At 38.3% G+C, this 27,419-nt stretch overlaps 1 protein-coding gene across 4 annotated transcripts in view; it reads left to right on the top strand.

Moving 5' to 3' along the window:
- pde10a (phosphodiesterase 10A) overlaps positions 1–27,419 on the top strand; it is an 88,527-nt gene that overhangs the window by 1,077 nt on the left and 60,031 nt on the right. The gene's annotated exons all lie outside the window — the stretch shown is intronic.

Below are 27,419 nucleotides of genomic sequence, written 5' to 3' on the forward strand. Positions count from 1 at the left end.
AATGAGCAGCAGCCACACCCACCCAGCAAACATATGGGAGAAGGTTTTCAGGTCAGATGAGGCAAAAATGTACCCTTTTGGTCTTCAAGACTGAGGAAAAAAGCAAATGTTCTATTTTCTCCTGAACACACCATCGACATGGGGAAACATGGGGCTGGCAGAATTGTGCTTTGGCGTTTTTTTTTTGTTTTTGTTTTTTTCAATAGGAAGAGGAGAGCTTGTCACAGCTGATGTTTAAGATGCATGGAGATAAATCAGGGCAAATGTTAATCTACACAAAGGTTTACCTCCTGAAGGAACAACCCAAACTCTTAAAGACAGGAGTTGCCACCCCTGGTTTAGATCTGAACATATTCACGAATTAAAATGGTCCAGTCAAAGTCCAGACCTAAATCCAACTGAGAATCTGTGACAGGATTTGAACATTGATGTTTACAAACATTCTACATCCAATCTGACCGAACTTGATCTATTGGCAAATAGGCAAAAAAAAAAAAAAATAGTTTCCAGATGTTCAAACTGGAGCTAGTTTATGAAAATATTAATTCAGGGTGGATGATTACAGGAGCATGCCACATTGTTTTTAGTTTATTAATAACATTCTAATAAATACACTTTCATTTCTGGTTGTTGTGTGATAAATTGTGAAAAGATGAACTGAGAAATTAAAATGGAAAAAATAACGGAGGTTGCCGGCTTGATGTTTTATAGGTTTATTTTGAATACAGCACATACAGGATACAGTCATTTGATCAATTTACAGATAATCCAACACTAATCATGTCAATTCAGTAATCCAGTGTCTCCAAAATGTCTTATATAAACCCATGCAGTCGGAGTGTGTTCATTATAGGAATTACAGATACGTTGAAGTGGTACCAGCGTCTTTATTTCTGGAAAAATAATTTTTGATGCAGAGGATTACGTTTTTTAATCTCCTCTTAGTCGCCCGTGGGGTCACAATTGTGAGACAACAGATTTAGATTTTAGCTACAGAATAAAGCAGAAATCCTCAGTGTGTCAGCAGAGTTAAAGAGAAAGATGGAGGTCGGCTCAGTTTGCTCTCCATTCTGTTGGAGAAAAATATGTTGAAGTGGAGAACTGCTTTTAAATTGGAGATTGCGTTTGTCTTCACTCAGTTATGAAGGTGGGATTCACGTTACAAACCATCTAATGGAGTTGCATTCGGAGTCATGATGAATACTTTTGGTGGTTTGATTAAAATAAAGGTAACAACTAAACGGTCAATGATATGTAAGGGTGTTTCAAACCAATTATGGCATTTTTTTTCTTCTTTGGATAGTTTTTCTACTGCATTTATTTTGCCTTAGAGCAGATGTAGGAACTGAAAACTATTCTGGAAAAACACTAAATCTTATCAAGAATTTTTGCCTGCTTTTTATTGCAAATATCTCAGTACACTTAAAATAGGACAAAACTAACAAGATACAAATGCTTGTTTTAAGTAAACAATTCCTCAACATTGATTTAAAAAAGTACTAGTTTCTCTGACAGATTATTTCACATATGACTAAATTTTTTTCCGTGTCATAAGTGAATGTCATTGTCACTCCACTTTGTGCTCAGTTGGTTTGAAATATAGATATGAAGTTGTTTTTTAATTGGAATTATTATAAAAAATAACATGTAGCTCATTCTCATGCATCATGCATAATTATGACATAATAATTAGTTTGTATAAATGAACAAAACATAATCGGATTAAAACCACCACAATCAGACGAAGCCATGTCAGTTCTTGTTGCTATGACTGTAATTGGCCACCAGATGTCACTGTTTTCTGTTAAACTGAAAACTTTGAAGCTTTTTCAGAGCTTCGCCATGCTTCATCTGTATTGATAAAGAAGGGCAGGTTGCTTTCCTGTGTCTCTCCTCTTTTTTTCAACAATCAAGTCCTGATGGAAAATGAAATCAACATTTCCTTTAAGGTTGTTAGGAAAGGGAAGCAGAAAGTGCTCTAAAACTTCCCGTTGACTTGATGAAACACAGCAGAGCATCATCGTTAGCTGCCAAAGTGTAATAATTTTTCATTTTCAGTCTGCATCTTTACATAAATCTCAGCAGTTAGAGAGGCCGTATTGGTTAAGAGGTGTTTCGAAATCACCTTAAAACCAGGGAGTTGTGCCAGCTTGTATGAAGTGTGCAGACAAAATTGTCTGCCTGACTGTGGTTTCAATAAGTGATAAAGACATTAGGTTTGTTTCCCTTCACTGAATATGTCTGTGTGCTGCAGCTTTCTTAGAGTGTAATCACTGATGGTTTGGTTAATATAGCCACTACAGATGATGAAATAAAGTCACTTAGTCTCAGGTGCATTTATTAAGACCAACAGATGCAGAATTAAAGCTGCGATATGTAATTTTTTTAAATAAAAAAATATGTTTAGTGATGTCAAATCTAAGAGCAGAAGATTGTTTTTATTTGAGTTTGACAAAGAGAAACTGTGTCATCCCTGATTTCTTATCATCAATGAAGTCCGGTGAGGTCTTTAAAAGGGAACAGTAAGTTGGGCATGAAAAGATCAAATTACAAATCTAAAAAACAGCAAAGAGGCCAAATAGGTTCTCACCAGGTCATCACAGAAAATAAACTGCAAAGTACACAGAAGCTGCTGAGGAAAAGTCAAAAGAAAAACAGAAATTGAAACGTGCAGCTCAGAAATTAGAATTAAAATGAGCCCATGTGCCATTAATCAGTGTTATATTGATGTTCTATCTTACTGCTTCAAGCGCTGATTTTGTACCCAAGAAACTTTAAAAAATTAGACAAATCAGTAAATTAACATAAATTTTAGTTTCATAAACTAAAGGTTAATGATTAGAGGCTGAACGTAGTAAAATTTGTAGTCTTGATTTTGAATCAAATTTAAATTTCAATGCAAGAATCAACTCTGCAGTACAAGTATTAATTTCTAACAAACGTAGCAGATCTTTTCTTTATGATCTGATGTTCTGTGTACGTCAGGTCCCCAAAAAGGTCCCCAAACTTTTTCCTGTGATGGCCACATAACTTTTCCCTTCTCTGGTGGGGGGCCGGAGTCAGTTTGTAACAGAAAAAGTGTGACGATTGCAGGAGTGCCTAAATGTAAAAATATATTGTTTTCCAGAAAGCACAATCAAATGACATTCTCTGGGTTCTTCACAGAATAAAACTCAGGAAATAAATAACACTGTTAATGAAATAAATAATAACCAAATAACCCTCTCTGGATTCTTCACAGAAAAAATCCAGGAAATAACACTATTTATGAAATAAATGCCGTATTTTCTGGACTATAAGCCGCACCGGACTATAAACCGCAGATATCTCTGCCGCTCCAGGTTTTCCACAGCGATGCAGCAGAGGGGGGCGGACACCCAACATTTGAGTCATAACGGGTCAATTGAATGTCACATTTATTATGGTTGAAAAAGAAAAAGTTGTCAAGTTTAGATTTAACTGAACTAATTATGGTAGTTTCTGAACGGTAACTGTAACAGTACAAGTGCTGATCCTTCGTGTCTGCTACTAGCATGTGCTAAATGAAAATGGGCACCTTCTTCTTCTTCTTCTTCTTTTTCTTCTTCAGATTTCAACGGCAGCTTGCATCCATTATTGTTGCACTACTCCCATCTACTGGATCCTAATATATATATATACCTCAAATTCTCATGATCCCAGTATTATTTAAAAAAAACGAAAAATCTTCTTTTCCCCCTCAGTGCTATTTAACTGATCAACAACATTCTCAAATTTAAATTCCCCATTAAAACCTAATTCCGTTTTAATGGGGGCTTTGATTCATTGGAAGTCAGAATTGGAGATAAAAGAAGAAAGCGCCCATTAAAACGCCCTAAAGATCCCCCTGGTGGTTGAAGAAAAATTCACATATAAGCCACATGGTTCAAAGCTTAGGAAAAAAGTAGCGGCTTATAGTCCGGAAAATACGGTATATGAAAAAAAATCTAAATGCTCTCTGGTATTGTTGAGGGGGTCGGACCAAATGTGGAGGCGGGCCAGATTCGGCTCGCAGGCCGTAGTTTGGGGACCACTGCTGTACGTCGTTACCAACTGAAACAGATGCCATTCTGGACTTTGCAGACGTTCTGGTCGGTTTTGCCTTCGGTTTGCGGTGAAGATGCGACCTGATTCCTCGGCTCTGTGTTTTGCTGCTGGGCTCTGTGCCCAAATCAGAGTTTCCCTTGGCTTACGCAGGAGAGAGCAAGGAGCTTCCTTCTCCCACTGTGAGGGGCATCTGTGACTCCTCAGCGGGGAACCTCTCCACTGAACCTCTCCCACTCAAATGTTTGGCCTCATCTATGCTTTTATGTGTGATTAGGTCACTGCGGTTTACTGAAAGAAGCAGTGTAATATAGCAATTTCGGATTTTAAATCGAACTTAAAGGTGGCAACATGCAAATGCTTGGAGAATACGTGTGAAAAAACCAAAAATGCACCATCACACAACCAATATGTTAAATAAATTTAAATAACAGTATCCTGAAGAAAAATTTGGATTTGCTCAAGCTTAATAAAAAATAAAAAAAAATCTTTGTGGACATTGCAAATGCAAGTTTGTTCATAATTGTGAAAATGTTTCAGTCATTTAACTCAAAAAGTGAAACTAATGTTTCATACATTAATTTTGAGAATATATTTTTGTTAATGTTGATAAATTAATAATTACAGCGTGCAGCTACCGAAATACATTTATCTATCACATTTTTTCTTCCCACTGAACTTTCCTCAACAGTAAACTCTGTGAATTGTGAGTTTTTAATATAAGTTTTAATAATTAAATGCTTCAAATATGGAGCTCTATGTAATAAATCTATATAATAAATGAGTTTTACTTTTTGAATAAGTTATTGAAATAAATGACGCTCTGATGCTTTTCTAATTTACTGCGGGATCCTCTATATCTGCATCTAAAACGAAGCCAGTCGCCGTGTTGCCGTTGCTGCTTTATTCACTAGAACATCTGAACACTCAAGCTCGTCTTTTCTCATGGCGATGGTTTTTGTTTGCTCAGATATCCAGGAGAGGCGTAGAGGCCGGGGCATTCAGATTCATATCAGGACAACAAAGCGTTTTTGTCTCTCCTCTTACTGTGCAGCGTGAACCTGTCAATTACAGGGCCACCCTTGGGTGCCGACTGCGTCCCCCGACCCCTTGTGCATTAATAATCATCACAGCTGTGCAAATGACCTGCTCTCCAAGCTGAGCCGAAGGTTTTACAAATCAGAATAATTTTAAACTCATATCCTTTATTTAGTTCTGAAACCATTTAGTGTGTAAAACAGGTAATAGATTAAAAAATGTTGTTTAATGTTTAGGTAATTTCTTGCATAAATTGTATGGATTATTGTCTGTTTCAGCATATTGTAGTTTTTCAAACAATGAAACCCAAAGATTTACCTGTGTAGGTGAAACAGAATAATATTTTGTCTCATATTTGTCAAATACTGTCAGAGATAGTTGAGAAATAGTTGCCTTATATGTTGTTCCATACATTTCAAAATGGTTGCTCTTAATAGAAAAAATTGTTGTTTTTGACACTCTGGAGTTAAAATAATCTGAGTTCAGTGCAGATCCAAGAATTAAGTTGAACCTGGAAAGAGCATTTTCTTTCCTGTTTTGTTATATTTAGTATCTTATGTGTGTTATTGAAAGCTTTTAACGTCTTCATTGCATGTCCTGCCACAGACAGACACTAGGTGGTGCTAAAGTATAAAGATGAAGCATCTCGGAGCTGTGGCTAGCATCAAAGCAGAGCAGAACATTCACGGTTTATGGTTGTTATATTGTTTTTATTAACAGCTTTATTTCTAATCTTGGTAACAAATGTGGAAAGCCTCCCACAATGTGACAGATTTATATGTGCCCTAATTTTAAATGAAGCTTTATTATCTGAGTTTTTATGAATCAATAAATGACAGATAAAAAGTTTTATTGATTTGCTGACGAAAGTGTTGACCCGTAATGTTGAGTTTGTTTCTTCTCATTTTGACGCTATTAATAAGCAAGCACAAAGTTGCAGCAATTAAAGCCGGAGCTATAAAAGTGTTGTTACAGCTTATCAAAAGAGCTAAGGTTGAGGCAGTGGCAAATGACGAGGCTGGTCAGTGTGTGTGTGTGTGTGTGTGTGTGTGTGTGTGGTAGGCTTAAGATCATGAATGGACTGTGTCCATGTGTTATCAGTAAACAGGCAGACCTGGCGTCTGGCTGCTTGGCCACCTCAGCCTGTGCTGATGTGTGCTGTGCAGAGAAATCGACGGGCCTCTACGTCAGCACCCATATTTCTCACTTATGATTCATACGGACTTTGTTTGGTTTCGGACGAGGGTTGCAGGAAAACAGCTGCTTCTCACACCAGCAGCTGCAAACCTTTCTTTTCTTTTTTTTCCCCCCTCTTTTGTTTACAATAATTTTTGAAGCCGAAATTAATGTATTATTTTACGAAGGCATTCAAAGTTCTGTATTTTAAAACAAAACTTTGACATGCAGAAATTGTCTTGACATTGCAAGACAAGTTCTGCAGCATCTTGCAGAAATTGTCTTGTCTTGAACTTTGCAACCACAAAATTGCAACCACAAATTACAATACATGTTTGTTTTTTTCGTTAGACTTTTGAAAAGTAGTATAAAGTTAAAGGAAAATTATGAATAATTTTCAACATATTTTACAAATAAAAAGTTGAAATATGTGGCATGATTTTGTATTCAGCCCTTTTTACTTTTGGCCATGTTGAAGAAAAGTGAAGTGACAGCATGATGCTGCCACCACCATGTTTGTGGTTTCTATGGTGTGTTCAGTGCTCTGACAAGGCTGACATTTTGCATGTAGCAAAACAGTGTAGTATCAGTTCCCTCTGAGCAGAGCAGAGTACCTTTTCACATATGTTTGTTTACTGTGCCCCTCTGTAAACAGAAATAATTCTAACTTCTTGATGTTTTTTAATCAATACCAAATTTGTGCATGAGTATAGTTGATGTATTGGCAGATTCTCCAACTTGAACTGTGAATCTGTGCAGCTCCTCCACAGTTCCTTCAGATAAAAGTTTAGTTTGTTGGTTCTACTGGATTTGATTTAGGAATCTCACTTTAAGAATAACTGAACACATCAGCACAGCACACCTTTCAGATTGTTGTGACAATATATATATATTTTTTAAATCTAGTACTTTGTTTTCATCTGAAAACAATGAATTGTGATCAAGTTTCAGGAGCATTAATATCTTACAAGAAAATGTGCTGTCCTATATATAACAATTTATTTAACTGTAGTAAACCTATTCAGCCAGCAAGATATATACAGTATATACTTAAAATAAAATCCGTATTTTTATCTTTTTGCTTCAAAAAAGCACCACTGCTACAATAATACTACTAATAATAATTATTAATGTATTATTTAACATATTAATTATAACATTACTAATTATTGCTAAGAATTATTATTATATTGCAGCAATAATAGTAATAATTATAATATTAACAGGAATAATTTTGTACATGTACCTCAGTGTGCTCACATTTTCTTTCTAAAACACAAAAATACACACCAATCATGTGCATCAGTAATGGTCCCAGCATGTGTTTAGCAGAAGGTCTGCTGCAGGCCAAGTCATGGTTAGCACGTCAATGTGCGTGTGTGTGTGTGTGTGTGTGTTCAGCAAGCAAAGCGACTGCATCATATAGCACTGAAGGAGAATGGATGCCTCTTCAAAGCCAACACTAACTCAGTATTACATGTGCGTGCGTGTGTCTCTGCGTGTGTGTGTGTGTGTGTGTGTGTGTGTGTAAGGTAGAGAGCAGAGTAACGGTTTGATGAGGAGCGGATGAGGTCACGGCTCATGTCTCCTGCTTGCGTCATCAGCTGCACGATGTGTTTCCTGCGAGTGGAGCTGCAGCTGATTCTCTTTTGTTAACGCCACAAAAAAAAAAAAAAAAAAAAGCAAAGTGAAACACGCTTTAAACCCACGTTTTGTTCAAGATCAGCAACAGATCCTTTTTGGTGAAACACATTCTGAGCACATTAGAGGAAGCAAATTTGACTTCCCTATTTTCCTCTTATTTATTTATTTTTTTTTTGCAGCTTAAGATTTACACAGTGAGGCATTTTTGCTTGACTTCATGACATTGGCAAAGTGAATGAATTTGTTTTTTTTGTTGTTTTTTTTTTCTTTCTTTCTTTCTCCCCTTCCCACACGGAGCTCTGACCACATGCTCATCATCATCATCTCATCATCCTCTAGAATTACAGATGTAATAATCTGGGTCAGCACCGGTGCCAACAGAAACACAAACTGCTAATCTAAAAACCCAGAATTTACATCTGTGACGGATGTGTGGCGAGACTCACGTCAAAGACAGAAAAAAAATGAAAGAAAATGAAAGCAGGGTGGGGTTTTTATGTAGCTATGCCGCTGTCTCTTTCCTCCCTCTTTTTTCTTTTTTTTTTCTTTTCTTTTTGTAGTAGAAATTACATTTTTGGTCAAATTTAATTTGATTATTTCCATTTGAGACACCTCCCACAAAACACATTGTGTTGTATAACACTAACTAACACTGTTGCACTGGAGTCTTTGCTGTTCTTTTAAAACATGAAACAACAATCCTACATTGTATTAGCTGCTTTATAAATAAACAATGTGTTGCTTTATAAAGACTCATGTAATTCAGGGTATGTGGAGCTAATTCTCATCAATTTCCCCAGACAAACTCCGGCTAAAATCTTCCACAGAGATTTTTACCGGCAGGCTGATTTCAGTGCAGGAGAGCCGTGCAGAACATGTGTGTAATGCGCATAAATTACATTTTACTGTGCATGCATGTGTCACAGACGCTCAGGCAGACATAATTTGCGCCAGCGCTGTGATGTGGAGGACATGAGGCCCGAGCGGGTTCCTGTGAGTGGCAGTAACAGCATCTCCTTGCTCGAGCCTGCCCCATCTCTGACTTCATTGGCTACGGCTCTGACGCAAATGCACCCCCTTCCTCCCCGTCCTCACCACCCAGCACAACCACCACCACCGCCGCTACAACCAGCCATCACCACCACCACAGCCACCCGCCACCCCTGTGCACTCTTTTTCATCGAGTTTTTTTTTTTCATGGTTTTTTCTTTCGCACATTTCTTTCCCTTTGATTTATGTGCTTTCTGCAGCTCCACTCACACGGCGTTGGAAAGCTGCACCACCTGTCCGGCGTTGTGAACGTGTTCTCTCCCAGCCGCCGTGATCAAAATCAGTTCTCCTTCTTATTTGCCAGCATTATTTGAACCCCTTTGCTCCTGAAATAACTGCATTGTCAGCTTCGCAGAATGCAAATGAGATTCCAAAAGTATTCAAACGTAGACTTTCCTTTATGTTGTCGTCCGCTTTATGGCCTCTTCCAGCTCTGCAAATCACTGGAAATTTTTCCTCATTTCGCTGGGAAATTTGATGCAGGGCAATTGTGGATGTTGGTTTTGTTGCCACAGATAAAGAGGTCTAAACTTTGACTGGGCCACTCTAGCCCATGTATACTCTACAGCTCTGGCAGTAAGTTGTTTTGTTGGAAGGTGAATCTTCACTCCTGTCTTTGCTTTTACAGCCTTTTGTAGGTTTTCCTCCAACATTGCCCATGACTCATGCAGTGAGGAATACAAATAAATAAATAAATAGATAATTAATTTCCTTTTTTAAATAAGAAAATAAACATTTTATTGCCCAAAATAAAAATATCTTAGCATTAGCAACAGTCAACTCTTGATCATTTGTAGCAAAGGATGGATCTGCAGCTAAAAATAAATACTTCTGACACCAGCATCTTAATTACTGCTATGTGTGTGATGTTGTTTCAGCAACTTCAGCTTCAGAGTTTAATGCTCTCCTTACCCTGCCCATTAGTTTAGATGGGCTCTCATGTCTACATAGGTTTGCAGTGGTACTGCGTTACGTTCAACTAGTTGCGCTTGATTTCATTTCTGAGTATCAGAGTACAAATGCATGCTGAAATTTATCATTTTTAAACAATTGATTAGCATTTTATGGAATAAAATGAGTATTTGATACAATAGAAAAATAAAACCGAATGTTTGTTCCAGGTTTGCACAGCGTGGATATTTTTGCCCTCCGTACAGACCTCCTCCAGATATTTCAGGTTTCAGCACAGAGCCTCAGGTCCTTCCAGTGGTTTCCCACTGGGATCAGGTCTGGGGACCAGCCAGGCCATTCCCCGGTCTTGAAATCCTTCTTACGGAGTAATTTCTTAGTTGACCTGGCTGTGTGTTTTGGGTCTGAGGGAAAGACCTTTATGCCCAATATCTCACAATACCTGACCCCATCCGTCCTCTAATTGACAAAGTGCAGTCGCCTTGTGCCCTTTGCAGAAAGCACTGCCAAAGCATGATGCTTCCACCCCCATGCTTCACCGCAGTGATGGTTTTCTCGGGGCTGTCCTCATCCTTCTTCTTCCTCCAAGTGAAGTTTACGTCATAAAGTTCTACTTTGTTCTCATCTGACCCCGTGACCTTCTCCCATGCCTCCTATTGCCTCCTGACACCCTTCAGATTGGCCTGGACATGCACTGGCTTGCAGCCTTTCAATCTATATGTAGTGTGTTGCTATGGTAACCTTTAAGACTGAGGTTCCAGCTCTCCTCAGGTCATTGACCAGGTCTCTTCCCCCCCCCCTGTGTAGTTCAGCGCTAATCCCTCACCTTTCTCATGATCATCGATTCACCACAGGGCCAGATCTTCCTTGGAGCCTCAGTCAGAGGGAGACTGACGGTCATCCAGAGGCGCAAAAAGTGGGTATGCAGCGTATGCAACGCATAGGGGCGCAGCACCAGAGGGGGCGCCAAAACCCCGTCTGGAGGGGGCGACTCGCCGATTTATGTTTTCGCATCCACCTGAATAATGTGTAGTTGCGCCACTGCGGTCATCTTGAGTTTCTTCCATTTTCTAATATTTGCTGCAACAGTTGTTGTCTTCTCACCTACATTGTTTGCCTGTTGACCACAACGGCCTCCTGTCATTTTGTTTCTGGTGTCCTGCAGCCCATCCCTTTGGTCTGTCCCAAGGTAGAGAAGTTGGAGTCTGATTGACAGGTGTATTTTTATACAGACAATGAGATCAAACAGGTGCAATTAATACAAATAATGAGCAGAGATAGAAAGGCTTCTTAAAGAGCCAAAATTACTGCTAGTTGGTTGTGATCAAATATTTATTACGTGCAACAAAATGGCAATAAATATTTAAAAATTATGCAATGTGATATTCTGGGTTTTTTTTTATTCTGTCTCTAATAGTTGAGGTGTACCTATGATGAAAATTACAGACCTTTTCATTCTTTGTAAGTAGGGAAATTTGAACAAATTATTAGTGTATCAAATAGCCCACTTATTGGATACACTACCATTATTTTCCCCACTGCACATTCCCTTTTAAATGCATACATTTTTTTTGATTGCAACCCAGCAAAATACGGTAAAATGAAGGGGAATGAGTTTCAGTGATGAATTACTATTGAAATGCGCAGCTAAATTCTTTAGATCTTTAATTTTCTGCTATTCCAGGTTCTGTATGATTATATGTTGAACAGTCCTTAAATGAAAACAGTGTTATATGAAATATGCTGTGCTCTTTAGCTTTGATAAGTTGTTTACACAAAGAAAAAAGGAAAGAAAGAGAAACAAAGAAAGGAAGAAAAAAAATATTTTCCCTGCTTGAGCCGTTCTCATTTATATGGCTATAAAATTATTAACTAAATCAAGACACAGAGTTCTGGGTTGTAAAAGGTAATGGAAACAAAAACTGGCATTTTCCATTCCCACTGAAGGCTCTGATTTACAGCTGAAGAAATCTACAGTGCTCAACATCTGCAGATCTGCACTAATGTGTTCATTCACTTCCACTATGAACCAAAGCAAACCTGTTTCGTCACGTCCCTAGTTGTTCGTTCAAAACTGAACACAATGCAAATTTTGGTTCTTAATATTGTTGCCGGTGAAAATTTTATACAACTAAATTACATTAAAACTACTAGCAAAGATATCGGGTAAAACCAATTAAACACATTAAGATGCCATGGCCAGTTTATCTGTTGACTTTGCTATTTTATCGTAAATAATCGTTTAATTGAGATAAAATTCATCCTTCTGGGAAAAAAAGCTTTCTCTGGATAATATTTATCTATATAAACTGATTACTTCAACTCCTGTGCCTCTTGTGATGTCATCAACCNCAGCAATTAAAGCCGGAGCTATAAAAGTGTTGTTACAGCTTATCAAAAGAGCTAAGGTTGAGGCAGTGGCAAATGACGAGGCTGGTCAGTGTGTGTGTGTGTGTGTGTGTGTGTGTGTGTGTGTGGTAGGCTTAAGATCATGAATGGACTGTGTCCATGTGTTATCAGTAAACAGGCAGACCTGGCGTCTGGCTGCTTGGCCACCTCAGCCTGTGCTGATGTGTGCTGTGCAGAGAAATCGACGGGCCTCTACGTCAGCACCCATATTTCTCACTTATGATTCATACGGACTTTGTTTGGTTTCGGACGAGGGTTGCAGGAAAACAGCTGCTTCTCACACCAGCAGCTGCAAACCTTTCTTTTCTTTTTTTTCCCCCCTCTTTTGTTTACAATAATTTTTGAAGCCGAAATTAATGTATTATTTTACGAAGGCATTCAAAGTTCTGTATTTTAAAACAAAACTTTGACATGCAGAAATTGTCTTGACATTGCAAGACAAGTTCTGCAGCATCTTGCAGAAATTGTCTTGTCTTGAACTTTGCAACCACAAAATTGCAACCACAAATTACAATACATGTTTGTTTGTTTTTCCGTTAGACTTTTGAAAAGTAGTATAAAGTTAAAGGAAAATTATGAATAATTTTCAACATATTTTACAAATAAAAAGTTGAAATATGTGGCATGATTTTGTATTCAGCCCTTTTTACTTTTGGCCATGTTGAAGAAAAGTGAAGTGACAGCATGATGCTGCCACCACCATGTTTGTGGTTTCTATGGTGTGTTCAGTGCTCTGACAAGGCTGGCATTTTGCATGTAGCAAAACAGTGTAGTATCAGTTCCCTCTGAGCAGAGCAGAGTACCTTTTCACATATGTTTGTTTACTGTGCCCCTCTGTAAACAGAAATAATTCTAACTTCTTGATGTTTTTTAATCAATACCAAATTTGTGCATGAGTATAGTTGATGTATTGGCAGATTCTCCAACTTGAACTGTGAATCTGTGCAGCTCCTCCACAGTTCCTTCAGATAAAAGTTTAGTTTGTTGGTTCTACTGGATTTGATTTAGGAATCTCACTTTAAGAATAACTGAACACATCAGCACAGCACACCTTTCAGATTGTTGTGACAATATATATATATTTTTTAAATCTAGTACTTTGTTTTCATCTGAAAACAATGAATTGTGATCAAGTTTCAGGAGCATTAATATCTTACAAGAAAATGTGCTGTCCTATATATAACAATTTATTTAACTGTAGTAAACCTATTCAGCCAGCAAGATATATACAGTATATATTTAAAATAAAATCAGTATTTTTATCTTTTTGCTTCAAAAAAGCACCACTGCTACAATAATACTACTAATAATAATTATTAATGTATTATTTAACATATTAATTATAACATTACTAATTATTGCTAAGAATTATTATTATATTGCAGCAATAATAGTAATAATTATAATATTAACAGGAATAATTTTGTACATGTACCTCAGTGTGCTCACATTTTCTTTCTAAAACACAAAAATACACACCAATCATGTGCATCAGTAATGGTCCCAGCATGTGTTTAGCAGAAGGTCTGCTGCAGGCCAAGTCATGGTTAGCACGTCAATGTGCGTGTGTGTGTGTGTGTGTGTGTTCAGCAAGCAAAGCGACTGCATCATATAGCACTGAAGGAGAATGGATGCCTCTTCAAAGCCAACACTAACTCAGTATTACATGTGCGTGCGTGTGTCTCTGCGTGTGTGTGTGTGTGTGTGTGTGTGTGTGTAAGGTAGAGAGCAGAGTAACGGTTTGATGAGGAGCGGATGAGGTCACGGCTCATGTCTCCTGCTTGCGTCATCAGCTGCACGATGTGTTTCCTGCGAGTGGAGCTGCAGCTGATTCTCTTTTGTTAACGCCACAAAAAAAAAAAAAAAAAAAAGCAAAGTGAAACACGCTTTAAACCCACGTTTTGTTCAAGATCAGCAACAGATCCTTTTTGGTGAAACACATTCTGAGCACATTAGAGGAAGCAAATTTGACTTCCCTATTTTCCTCTTATTTATTTATTTTTTTTTTGCAGCTTAAGATTTACACAGTGAGGCATTTTTGCTTGACTTCATGACATTGGCAAAGTGAATGAATTTGTTTTTTTTGTTGTTTTTTTTTTCTTTCTTTCTTTCTCCCCTTCCCACACGGAGCTCTGACCACATGCTCATCATCATCATCTCATCATCCTCTAGAATTACAGATGTAATAATCTGGGTCAGCACCGGTGCCAACAGAAACACAAACTGCTAATCTAAAAACCCAGAATTTACATCTGTGACGGATGTGTGGCGAGACTCACGTCAAAGACAGAAAAAAAATGAAAGAAAATGAAAGCAGGGTGGGGTTTTTATGTAGCTATGCCGCTGTCTCTTTCCTCCCTCTTTTTTCTTTTTTTTTTCTTTTCTTTTTGTAGTAGAAATTACATTTTTGGTCAAATTTAATTTGATTATTTCCATTTGAGACACCTCCCACAAAACACATTGTGTTGTATAACACTAACTAACACTGTTGCACTGGAGTCTTTGCTGTTCTTTTAAAACATGAAACAACAATCCTACATTGTATTAGCTGCTTTATAAATAAACAATGTGTTGCTTTATAAAGACTCATGTAATTCAGGGTATGTGGAGCTAATTCTCATCAATTTCCCCAGACAAACTCCGGCTAAAATCTTCCACAGAGATTTTTACCGGCAGGCTGATTTCAGTGCAGGAGAGCCGTGCAGAACATGTGTGTAATGCGCATAAATTACATTTTACTGTGCATGCATGTGTCACAGACGCTCAGGCAGACATAATTTGCGCCAGCGCTGTGATGTGGAGGACATGAGGCCCGAGCGGGTTCCTGTGAGTGGCAGTAACAGCATCTCCTTGCTCGAGCCTGCCCCATCTCTGACTTCATTGGCTACGGCTCTGACGCAAATGCACCCCCTTCCTCCCCGTCCTCACCACCCAGCACAACCACCACCACCGCCGCTACAACCAGCCATCACCACCACCACAGCCACCCGCCACCCCTGTGCACTCTTTTTCATCGAGTTTTTTTTTTTCATGGTTTTTTCTTTCGCACATTTCTTTCCCTTTGATTTATGTGCTTTCTGCAGCTCCACTCACACGGCGTTGGAAAGCTGCACCACCTGTCCGGCGTTGTGAACGTGTTCTCTCCCAGCCGCCGTGATCAAAATCAGTTCTCCTTCTTATTTGCCAGCATTATTTGAACCCCTTTGCTCCTGAAATAACTGCATTGTCAGCTTCGCAGAATGCAAATGAGATTCCAAAAGTATTCAAACGTAGACTTTCCTTTATGTTGTCGTCCGCTTTATGGCCTCTTCCAGCTCTGCAAATCACTGGAAATTTTTCCTCATTTCGCTGGGAAATTTGATGCAGGGCAATTGTGGATGTTGGTTTTGTTGCCACAGATAAAGAGGTCTAAACTTTGACTGGGCCACTCTAGCCCATGTATACTCTACAGCTCTGGCAGTAAGTTGTTTTGTTGGAAGGTGAATCTTCACTCCTGTCTTTGCTTTTACAGCCTTTTGTAGGTTTTCCTCCAACATTGCCCATGACTCATGCAGTGAGGAATACAAATAAATAAATAAATAGATAATTAATTTCCTTTTTTAAATAAGAAAATAAACATTTTATTGCCCAAAATAAAAATATCTTAGCATTAGCAACAGTCAACTCTTGATCATTTGTAGCAAAGGATGGATCTGCAGCTAAAAATAAATACTTCTGACACCAGCATCTTAATTACTGCTATGTGTGTGATGTTGTTTCAGCAACTTCAGCTTCAGAGTTTAATGCTCTCCTTACCCTGCCCATTAGTTTAGATGGGCTCTCATGTCTACATAGGTTTGCAGTGGTACTGCGTTACGTTCAACTAGTTGCGCTTGATTTCATTTCTGAGTATCAGAGTACAAATGCATGCTGAAATTTATCATTTTTAAACAATTGATTAGCATTTTATGGAATAAAATGAGTATTTGATACAATAGAAAAATAAAACCGAATGTTTGTTCCAGGTTTGCACAGCGTGGATATTTTTGCCCTCCGTACAGACCTCCTCCAGATATTTCAGGTTTCAGCACAGAGTCTCAGGTCCCTACAGTGGTTTCCCACTGGGATCAGGTCTGGGGACCAGCCAGGCCATTCCCCGGTCTTGAAATCCTTCTTACGGAGTAATTTCTTAGTTGACCTGGCTGTGTGTTTTGGGTCTGAGGGAAAGACCTTTATGCCCAATATCTCACAATACCTGACCCCATCCGTCCTCTAATTGACAAAGTGCAGTCGCCTTGTGCCCTTTGCAGAAAGCACTGCCAAAGCATGATGCTTCCACCCCCATGCTTCACCGCAGTGATGGTTTTCTCGGGGCTGTCCTCATCCTTCTTCTTCCTCCAAGTGAAGTTTACGCCATAAAGTTCTACTTTGTTCTCATCTGACCCCGTGACCTTCTCCCATGCCTCCTATTGCCTCCTGACACCCTTCAGATTGGCCTGGACATGCACTGGCTTGCAGCCTTTCAATCTATATGTAGTGTGTTGCTATGGTAACCTTTAAGACTGAGGTTCCAGCTCTCCTCAGGTCATTGACCAGGTCTCTTCCCCCCCCCCTGTGTAGTTCAGCGCTAATCCCTCACCTTTCTCATGATCATCGATTCACCACAGGGCCAGATCTTCCTTGGAGCCTCAGTCAGAGGGAGACTGACGGTCATCCAGAGGCGCAAAAAGTGGGTATGCAGCGTATGCAACGCATAGGGGCGCAGCACCAGAGGGGGCGCCAAAACCCCGTCTGGAGGGGGCGACTCGCCGATTTATGTTTTCGCATCCACCTGAATAATGTGTAGTTGCGCCACTGCGGTCATCTTGAGTTTCTTCCATTTTCTAATATTTGCTGCAACAGTTGTCTTCTCAGCAACATTGTTTGCCTGTTGACCACAACGGCCTCCTGTCATTTTGTTTCTGGTGTCCTGCAGCCCATCCCTTTGGTCTGTCCCAAGGTAGAGAAGTTGGAGTCTGATTGACAGGTGTATTTTTATACAGACAATGAGATCAAACAGGTGCAATTAATACAAATAATGAGCAGAGATAGAAAGGCTTCTTAAAGAGCCAAAATTACTGCTAGTTGGTTGTGATCAAATATTTATTACGTGCAACAAAATGGCAATAAATATTTAAAAATTATGCAATGTGATATTCTGGTTTTTTTTTTATTCTGTCTCTAATAGTTGAGGTGTACCTATGATGAAAATTACAGACCTTTTCATTCTTTGTAAGTAGGGAAATTTGAACAAATTATTAGTGTATCAAATAGCCCACTTATTGGATACACTACCATTATTTTCCCCACTGCACATTCCCTTTTAAATGCATACATTTTTTTTGATTGCAACCCAGCAAAATACGGTAAAATGAAGGGGAATGAGTTTCAGTGATGAATTACTATTGAAATGCGCAGTTAAATTCTTTAGATCTTTAATTTTCTGCTATTCCAGGTTCTGTATGATTATATGTTGAACAGTCCTTAAATGAAAACAGTGTTATATGAAATATGCTGTGCTCTTTAGCTTTGATAAGTTGTTTACACAAAGAAAAAAGGAAAGAAAGAGAAACAAAGAAAGGAAGGAAAAAAAAATATTTTCCCTGCTTGAGCCGTTCTCATTTATATGGCTATAAAATTATTAACTAAATCAAGACACAGAGTTCTGGGTTGTAAAAGGTAATGGAAACAAAAACTGGCATTTTCCATTCCCACTGAAGGCTCTGATTTACAGCTGAAGAAATCTACAGTGCTCAACATCTGCAGATCTGCACTATTGTGTTCATTCACTTCCACTATGAACCAAAGCAAACCTGTTTCGTCACGTCCCTTGTTGTTTGTTCAAAATTGAACACAAAGCAAATTTTGGTTCTTAATATTGTTGCCGGTGAAAATTTTATACAACTAAATTACATTAAAACTACTAGCAAAGATATCCGGTAAAACCAGTTAATCTGTTGACTTTGCTATTTTATCGTAAATAATCGTTTAATTGAGATAAAATTCATCCTTCTGGGAAAAAAAGCTTTCTCTGGATAATATTTATCTATATAAACTGATTACTTCAACTCCTGTGCCTCTTGTGATGTCATCAACCCTAACACACAAATCGGAGTCAGAAGACATTGCATAGTAAGAGCAGTGATGTTTACATTGATTTATTATACTTTAAATGACTTGCTTTTTATATATTTTAGTACTTAACATCTGAAAGAAAACATTCAGAAATAAAAAAATATATATATAATTTCACTACTTTACTGGCTTTAAATTCATCTGAACTGGACCTGTTCTTCTTCATCTGGTTCTGGTTGAAATGCCAGGTAAGGCATTAAAACTGGTTTTATTGGAATTTTCAGAACCTTCACAAACTGTAGTGTAAATAATGTGTATTCAATGCAGGACGCTACACTAACACTGTTTGACAAGTATGAATTGATTTTGAAATGGTGTCGATCCATTTGAGTTGTTATGCCAAAGCGGCACTGAAATGCCTCCACCACATAACATAACAGGGTTGTTTCATAACGTCCGACAGACCTTATTGCAATAGAAGCATCTAAAGTGTAATAATTTGTACTCCATGTTCAGGTTTTTGTTGAAACTCATAAAAAATGAAACTTGAGGATGCAAGAACTCATGCTTTCTATAGTAACAAGATAAATAACACATCAGTTTTAATCAGTTTGTCTACCCTACAACATACCAAAGGCATGCATTTACACACTGGAAAACTGCTTTAGTTGACTCGCGTTTCAAGAGAAATGAAGCATATGAGCTGTTATACCCACAATGTTGTTTGCATCTCTACATTGTGACATCAGAGCGCGCACTCATGCGGCTTCTCATCCTGTTTCTGCTTTGCAGTGATGCACATATGAACTTTTACATAGCTCCCCGACCACATCATCCTCTTGTGGGTATTAAATATAAGCACATTTAAAGGAAAAACATAATTAAGAGTGTAATTTTTCTGGTGTTGATGAGAACAACCGCTGCTCTTCAACAATTTTACATCAAACATCTATCAAGGAATTACAACACTGGCACACAGAATCCCGCTTTATGAGTTACAAGCAAGTTTGGGTGCTTTTGTTTACTTTGCTCACACCTTTCACATTTCCTGTTCAGGCATTGTGAATAAAAACGCTGCATTTGTTCCAGAGAAAGCAGGTTATGACTTAATGTGGCGCCAAGCTCGGGTTTCAAACTGATGCATTTCAGTTGGAGAAACCTTTTATGGGTTCCCCATGTTCCTTGTCCGACTGAGCCTGATTTTACGTCTGGCATGCATGCAGGAAGCCTCAGATTACATCGGATTTAGTCAATAAATTTTTCAAGTTCTTTGAGATGCCAACACATTGCAAATTTATTAGCTAAACAGCACAGATGCAAAAGGAGTTTCAAAAGTCAGAGGATGTGTTCCACTCTTTCCCCTATGGATTCAGAATGAGACGTCACTCGTGCGAATACTTTTAGCAATATAACCTATTTTATAGAGATGCATAATCACAAAAGTGACACATGTGATGTCATTTAGTTTTCAGCTATTTTCTGAAGACACTCTGATGCTACTGATTGCGATTCTGATCCTTATTTGGTCCTGTTTATGATCTACATTTGAGTCAAACTGTTGCTGTATTACCTACTTGAGGCACATAACCAGTTGACTATGAATATAGTTTAGAAAATGACATTAAAGCACTGGTTCATTAAGCCTGACAAGACATATGGATTGATCCATCGTTTGTTCAAAATGATGGATTGCTGCAGCTGAAATTGAACACTGTTTTAGTTTTTATTCATGTCAGTTTTTGGTATCGTCTGCCAATTTTCCTAAACTTCATCTAATTTTCTGTTTTATAATTTTTCTAGCTCTGATGTCGTCTGTTGTGAAGCTGAGGCTGTTGTAAATGTGCTGTATAAATAAGCTTTGACTTTCACTTGAAAACATCCCACAAGACGTTAGAGAGACAAAAACTGAAATGGTGGACTGCCAAAATTAGCAGCAACTTAGGAAATGTTACAGTACTCCTAAGAAAACAACAACTTCTGAAATAATGGATTTCTTAAATCTTATTATTTCTATAAAAGCAATTTTTTGCTTCCAGAGACGAGCAATAATTGCAGCCAGTGTGAACACAAAATAAGAAAAGCCAAATCCTAGAACACGGACGAAAGCATTTCCTTAAAAAAAAAAAAAAATCCTTAATTTGTCACAAGTTTGTTTCTGTCAATCAGAGACTGTGCGCTGTATCAGTATGTACAGCTGGTGTCTGTAAATGTGTGCTCCACCATGCCAGCCCTTTGTACACCCAAACCCTCCCATCACACACATACACACACACGCACACACACAGATCTGACTCTTTACCCTCAGCTGCTGACTCAGAAGTGCATCAGCTTAGACCCCCAAATTCACCTCATCAGAGCGGCCAACAACAAAGGAGCAACAGTCCTGCTGTAATCAGGCAGTAGGAGCTCGTGTTGTCATGCTCCACCTCAGATGTTGTCAAACCTATTAGGAAAATATGCATGAAAAAAACCCTGCAATTATAAAAAGTAAACACATTCCTGTTATCGTCATGTTTCATATCATTCATACCGCTATTCCGTTATTTGTGTAGATACAGTTTGGTCCAAAAACACTCTTTACACTTACACAGTTTTGTTCATATTAATTATACATCTATTACAAGACAATAATAATTTCGCCTTATGAGAAATGCGACATTTTGGTCCACTTCTTTGTGGACGGGGCCATTTAAGAGCTTATCTATTCAGTGTAAACCTTAGCATCTTATGCTACGTTCACAGAACAGAGCAGGTTCACTGAAGACATTTTGCATGTCTTTAAATACGTCCACGTTCTTTTAAATTTTATGAAATTTGAAAGATCTCTGTGTTGCAAACAGTTGGGACAGTACATAACTATAAGAGTACCATACTGGCTAACATCAGCGGCTTTGTTTTTTTGTCACTCCACTCATTGATTTGACTTTTGGAGCTAATGGCTACAAAGTGGGAAAAAGTATTTATCAATACACCAGCGGCCAGTTAATCATGTTGGGTAAAGATTATACTGGGGAGGGCAGGAAAGGGACAACCAACGCGCAGCGCTCTCAACAGCTAGCTACACCTGTCCTGACAATGAACTCTAAAAGAAGAAGACATTTTATCTTCTCTATATGTACTATGATGCAGAGCATGATGGCCTTTAGAGATTTGTATGCATTCGGTTGAGGTTTTGAGCAATAATGTAACATTTTGCGTGAGAAGGAGTCCATTTAATCCCTCCCATTCTCTCATTTTGGTCTTGGTTGAGATGCTCATGTGAGGACCTAACGGTGTCAATGAGCCGATTTAGCTAACAAGCTTCAAATTAATGATGGAAATACTCCAGAGTGCAGAGAGCGCAAAACCAGTTGGCAGAGAGCCCTAACAAATGTGAATGAGTGAGGTGAGCTGCACTTTCTGAGTTTATCTCTAAACATTTCATCCGCTTGAGCACAAGACTTTTTGTTTGTTCATCTGTTCTCGATTTTTATCATTTTATTTAATGACAATCTAATGACCTCACTGATGAGTCTAACCGTTGTTTATCTATGTAGTGTTGCCAACCATGATCATGCATATTTTCATAGGTAATTTTTGCTTTTTAAAAGTCATGATCTCCGTAGAAAAAAATGCAGCTGCAATTTGAAGTGTAACATTTTTCACCCAAAATAATCGTGTGTTGTTTCCTGCAGATTTTCCAACATCTACTAAGGTTGGAGAATTCAGACTTTTGCACAATCTATAGAACTTTGCCCTTTCTTTTAGCATTTAATGAACCTTCTCTGTTTTGTTAAAATTAATAAATCCAAACATATTTGCAAAACTCAGAGGCTATTGCAGGATGTCATATTTTTTCTCATTACACTATTTAGCCTTTAAGGTTATTACAGAGAGCCCAAGAGAAGAGAGGTAACCACAGGAAAATAACACAAATTCATATATTATTTGCTTCAGGTATTTGATGTTGACATATAATTTATCTATAAAATGTTTCCCTTTAGTCATTTACTTTGAACAAATAAAAGCCCCCACACATCAGCATATTGCAGGAAGTTGCCAAAACTCTCGGGCCGATTCTCCGCTGTAACCTCACTGCTCCGTCTGTGAACTTCAGACGTAAATTTGAGTCGGAGCAGCTGGATGCTTTGTTGCTTTCTTCATTTCCAAGCCAGACTTCTGATCTTTTCCAGACTTCAGAACGAACCATTTTAATACTTTTTAAAAAGGTGCCTGGAATAAAAAGTGTCCCTTATTGTAGGTAGAACGTGTCTCATTAAAACAAAATAAGAAAACGTCTTTATTCTCTTTTTTTAATCCAAAACACATTAAGCAATTTTTTATAAAAATTCCACACACTAATATTATCCACTAGATTCAGTTTATAATTCTTTAAACTTCTTTTTTTTTTTTTCCCCTCAGCCAATGCAACAAATACTATTTGGTCTCCTGCAGGCAAACTGCAACTACTGTTCACCTGTTCCAGGCTTTAAAAACATGAGAGGAATGAAAACAAAGAGATTATTGGACATCGTGTCCTAATGATGTCTCAGAAGAAGAAGGGGAAAAAAAAACAGAACAAGTTTCACATTATTAAGCGACAAACAAAGATGTCATCTTCTCCCTGGGGAACAGGGACGTCTGAGGGAGAAACAAACCTTTCCTCTGGGTGCGTCTACTACGGTCTGACGGCAGTTATTCAAAACGGCAGTGATTAAGACGGCACGGGGCAGGTAAATGGTGTGCTGTGATTCGTATTTCCATTAACCTAAATTATGCACCTATCTCACATTTGTCCTAATGGATCACAGCACAGTGACGTCCATTGACGTCACATTTGAGATGAGCCGCATTGCAGTCGCATACAAATTTGTGCACGGCAGACTTTGTGTAAATGTGGACCCTTCTGTGTGTGTGTGTGTGATTTTGTTTTTGTTTTTTTGTTTTTTTCTTTCATCATAGCGTTCTCCTACGTACGTGTATAAGAGTAAACAGAGGCGGTTATATGCTCTTTGGCTGTTGAGCTAGTTGCAAGCCAAGCTGTGAAGATGTGCATAACTCCCTCAACCCCCCAGGGACCCTGTATTTTCATGGGCCTGCCTCTGACGTCAATGCTCCGGCTGTCCTGTGGATTGTCAGAACAGACTATTCAGTTGGGGGGGAGGGGACTGGAAGTCTCTGTGGTGTGTCTGCTGCATGTGATGTGTGTGAGTGTGTGTCTCTACAGAGATGAATATGCGCCCGAGTGTGTGTGTGTGTGTGTGTGTGTTTTCATGTGTGCATGTGATCTGTAAATGTTTTATCTGGTGTGTGCGTATTGTGCAAAAAGCCTGTATAGTGCCTAGCATCTGAAATGGGCTTAAGTGGATGAGGTCTCATGTGGGGTGTAATGGGGTGGGGGTGTGTGTGTGTGGGGGGGGGGGGGGGGGAGGCGTGCACACACATGTCTGAAGGTGTGCAGCCTCTTTGTGTTTGCAAAAGCAGCCAAGAGGCAGGGGGGGACAGCTAAGCATGGCGGCCGACCCCTCGCCCAGCAGTCAGCTGTTGATCGGGGGCAGAAGTAAAAGCACAAACAGAACCGTCTCGTATTAAGAGGGATGAGATTATGGTTGATCTTTTCAGCCTATAGCGCATCATGAGCAGATGTATTCTGAATTTAGTGGAAGAAAAACTGTCTTGGAAAACGTTCCCTCTCGTTTTTTTTTTTGTTTTTTTTTTTGCCTAAAAACTGCTCGTCTAGCAACCAAATCCAGCGTCGGATTTATCCACGTCTGTTGAACGTTTTTCTTTACTTTCTTCCTGATTCAAAAGAGGAACGTTTTATCAGCCTGGCAGCTGTGGTCGACCAAAACACAAAGAAGAGAAAAATTCTGGACTGATTTCAACTTTACAAGCAGATCGCCTTGCAAAATAATTCATACCCTTTGACACATTTTGTCTTGGCAGACACATATTTCAGTGTGTTTTTAGTTGGATTTTATGGGACAGAGCAACACAAACCCCAGAGGCCTTCGCAGAACAGAGCATCCATACTGATGTGTTTACTACAATGAATAATTATGTGATTTCTGAAAGCAACTAGTTGTGTTGGGTTTTATTTAGGGGTGTCAGAGTAAGATTTTCTTGGATTCTGCACTTCGTTGTGTCGATCTCTTGAGGTTTGATGAGACAAAATGTGAAAAGCTTTAAAGTGTGTCAGTACATTTGCAAGACTGTAATTTACTGTGATATAAAAGCAAGTACAGATATTGTTCCATCCATGACAGAAATTGATTACATTTATTTTTCAACTTTGCTGGTGTTTTGTCTAAAAACAAATAATTAAAATATTTATAAAACAGATACATTTTTTTAAATTATTTTTTTGTTGGTAAATTACATGACAAGGTTTTTCTAAGTTTCTCCGTTTAGTATTTATTTAGTTATTTCCTTATTGTGTTTTGTGAGATATAAATTGAATGCCAATAAATGTTTTATTTATTTATTTTTTTTTTTAGGTAATGGCTATTAATTTTAAATATATATCTATACCTCAAAGATTTTTCCTTGTTGGACGTTTTTATTAATAGTGAAGTAAGAGATTTAATATGATCAGGATTAACCTGCAGTTCTAACTGTATCTTATCTGAAACAGTTTATTTTTATTGATTGGCCATCTGCTAAGCTGTCAACAGAGATTACAGCATTTCTGATAGCAAAAGCATTGTAGATAACTTAATTCAGAAAACTTTACCTATTTAAACAACAATAATCTGACAATTTAGGATTTTCCTGTTGCATTTATATCTTTTTATGTCAGCTAAATATAAAGATGTTATCTTCTGCACTTATAAATTCAATAAACTCCCTGCTATTTACTATTTATAAAACCATTTATACACTAATCTCGCCATTTTATGAATGTGCTTATCCTGGATGTTTTGTTAATTTATTTGATATTGTGTTTCAGATATGTTTCATTGCAAAGCTGCACAATATATTACATCACTATTATCATTGCAATATCAATGTCTGCAATACTGTAATCTCAATTTTTAGTATGAGATTATATATCATTCATATTCTGCATACCAATGATATACTTGGCTCATTACAGGGACTTTAAGTGCGCTTGATGCCGACATAAAATGTAAATAAAATAAATAAAATAAACGGAAATAGGTTTATGTCAGTAATATTGTTGTAACTACATGTCTTCCTAGTTCCTATATCATGGCAACATGTCAACAGCCGAGTTATCAGCAGGTCAGGCTGGTTAGGTTCTTCTCGTTATGCAATGTCTCTTCATTCATCCGAGTGGAGACGTGTTGGTTCGGTCCGTCTGGGGAGCTGCGGATCAGTGGGGGGTTCATCAGGGAATTGGACTGAGAATTGACGCATCTTCTTTCAGAGACATGCATTTGAAGACTATGGAGCACATAATTTACTCAGAAAAGCAAATAAATATGTTGTTTTTCTCACATAATCATCAGCGATGCATTTATTAGCACCACTAACAATTTATATTTAAAAATGAAACACTTAAGTCGTTTTGTAGAGTATACTCTCAGTTTTTAGGTTAATAAGAACATTTAGCAACTTTTAATTAGTAATCCATGACTTCTTGTTTTCCTGAGATATAAACATAATGTGACTTAAAATTTTCTAAGCTATATTTCATGGTTGAAAAGATTAAAAAAAAACCTGTAGAACTGTATTAAGATTTTTTTTTTGTATGAAAATCTGTTACTGTTCAGGTCAGTTCATTCAAAAGTACTTCAAACCTATGCTCTTAAAAATGGGAAAAACAAGAGAACATGTTCAAGAGAAGCAGCTGTTGGTTACAAAAAAGAAAAAAGCTTTTATCTCCAGTGTAATAGCTGCTAGCCTGAAGTATCTGATATCTAGAGTAAAAACAAATTGAAATGGAACAACAACAACAACAAAAAAAAGCTGGATGAGGAGCCAAATGCATCTTGCCACAAGGAAGATGGTTCAAAAAGTCACCTACAAAGTTAGATTTTGGAGAACTGTAGCAAAGAGTGGCATTTTAAGAACAGCAAATGGCTTTAGCAACAATTTATTTTGTTGCTTTGGGTCACAACCATAGCAGAGGTGCTAACATTTGTGAAGAAAGTTGCAATAGACTTGCAAAACAGAGCGCAAAGGAAATTCTTGCAACAGTTTTCTGAATTTCATGTTTTATTTTGAAATTTTTACTCTCGCACTGTAACATCAAAAACTTTTGTTAGGTTAGAGCGCATCTGGTTTTTACAGACGGGAAGAAAAGGCAACATCCCCGTTAAAAAATGACTTAAAATGCTTTCTTCTTCTGAGGATTTCTTCTAATTGGGTTAAAATGGAGGAAAAAAGTGTCTGAGTTTGTCAGAGGGAATCCATTATGTTGTGCATGACCTCTAAATGGGCCAGCTGCTCACAAGTGTAGGAATGTCGGTGATTGATGGTGCACTTGCTGACGTAGCCCGTCGCAGCTCCCACACCTCGCTCTCCCTCTGTGTCTCGATATGATCAGTATGTGAGGCTGCAGCCGTGAGGGAGTCTGACACGCTTTACGCCGTATCATGTTGCAGAGTCAAAGCTGTTCAGCTGCTCTGAGTGCTGATAGCATGAGCGCACATCTGCAAAGGTTGCACAGATAGGAAACTCACTTCATTTGGGGGCCTGATGCTGAGCCTTTGTCTCAACAGCTCCAACGGAAAGACGTTATCCTCTGAAGCAAATTTAATTTGCATTTATACTGAGTAGTTGATCATGTAATCTGAACCTCCAGTCTTGCAGTTCCTTTATCAATTAGTTGATCTCTTTAAAATGGGCCCTGTGGGCTTTCAGTAGACTGGTGCCACCACAGGCAACAACAGGTAAGCACACAGGTAACGCTCTGTATACAGAGCGTTACCTGTGTGTCATCATGTACATCATGTCATATACGACATGATGCTCCCATCCATCCATTTTCTATACACCCTTGTCCCTTGGTGCGATCGGGAGGGGTCCTGGTGCCTATCTTCAACTAACGTTCCGGGCGAGAGGCGGGGTTCACCCTGGACAGATTGCCAGTC

Source organism: Poecilia formosa, unplaced genomic scaffold (assembly GCF_000485575.1).
Source record: "Poecilia formosa unplaced genomic scaffold, Poecilia_formosa-5.1.2 Scaffold15, whole genome shotgun sequence".
Classification (NCBI taxonomy): domain Eukaryota; kingdom Metazoa; phylum Chordata; class Actinopteri; order Cyprinodontiformes; family Poeciliidae; genus Poecilia; species Poecilia formosa.